Here is a 1200-nt window from a genome sequence, read left to right on the forward strand (position 1 = left end):
ATAAAACTTTGAAAATAATTTGACTCTTTTTGAGCTGTTTACGGACATTGTAAGTTTTCAATTTTTTTAGTTTTTTTTTCTATAAATATCAATAAAGTTTTATCTATTGGGCCAAAAAGTGTAAAAAATTAATACAGGGTTCCTGATACATTGTTACAATAGCAGTTGAAAAATATTAAAAATACATAGGCTCAATTATTTTTTATAAGCATTTGAAGTTGAAATTTTGACAAAATTTATCAAATTTAAAATTGAATAATTATTTTGTAGTTAAAAAATTATAAAATGTTCAACTATTATATCTAAGGATTGAAAATTTAAAACAAGATTCCACGTAAATATCTAACTCTGTTATCAAAAATTCTAAGAAATACATTAGCACGATACCTATTATAGGTCAATTTTTTTTAATACTATAGATAAGTATAGTATACTTATCTATAGTATTAAAAAAAAATGTATACCTATAATAGGTATGTCTAATACCTAGACTGACAAACCATCTCCGCTCAGAATCGTTTTTCTTATACAGTGATATTATATCATTGAATTCAAATTTAATACTATCCATTATACATTTATACAGTGACCCACTTGTAACCTACTGTACAGCAGAGCGACATCCACTTACCCACCTTTTTTTCTTACTTAATTATTATAATACCATAATTATTGTTATAATAATTTATTCAAACAGTATAATATTGTAATTGGTAATAATCATTATACTGGGTGATTCTTTTATCATAGATTCTGTTATGAAAGAATATAATATTGGTAGACATTATAAAAGTAAGCACGCATCTACATACAACGAGTTATCTGGTAAACTACGATCAGACAAGTTTGAAATATTAAAACAGAATTTACTAGCTCAACAGTCAATTTTTACAAAACGATCACGTCAAAATGAATCTCTCGTAAAAGCAAGTTTTCAAGTAGCTCGTACTCTGGCGATAGCCGGAAAACCTTTTACTGATGGCCAAATTGTAAAGGAGTGAATTTTGAAGACAGTTGAAGAGATTTGTCCCGATAAAATCAATTTATTCACCGGTATAAGCTTGTCAGCGAATACAATTGCGCGACGTACCACAGATCTCGGAAATGATATTATTCGTCAATTAAAAGATACTGCTAAAAGCTTTAAATATTTTTCAATTGCTTTGGATGAATCTACCGACACTTCAGACTCAGCGCACG

The sequence above is a fragment of the Acyrthosiphon pisum genome, unplaced genomic scaffold, assembly GCF_005508785.2.
Source record: "Acyrthosiphon pisum isolate AL4f unplaced genomic scaffold, pea_aphid_22Mar2018_4r6ur Scaffold_20978;HRSCAF=22698, whole genome shotgun sequence".
NCBI lineage: Eukaryota > Metazoa > Arthropoda > Insecta > Hemiptera > Aphididae > Acyrthosiphon > Acyrthosiphon pisum.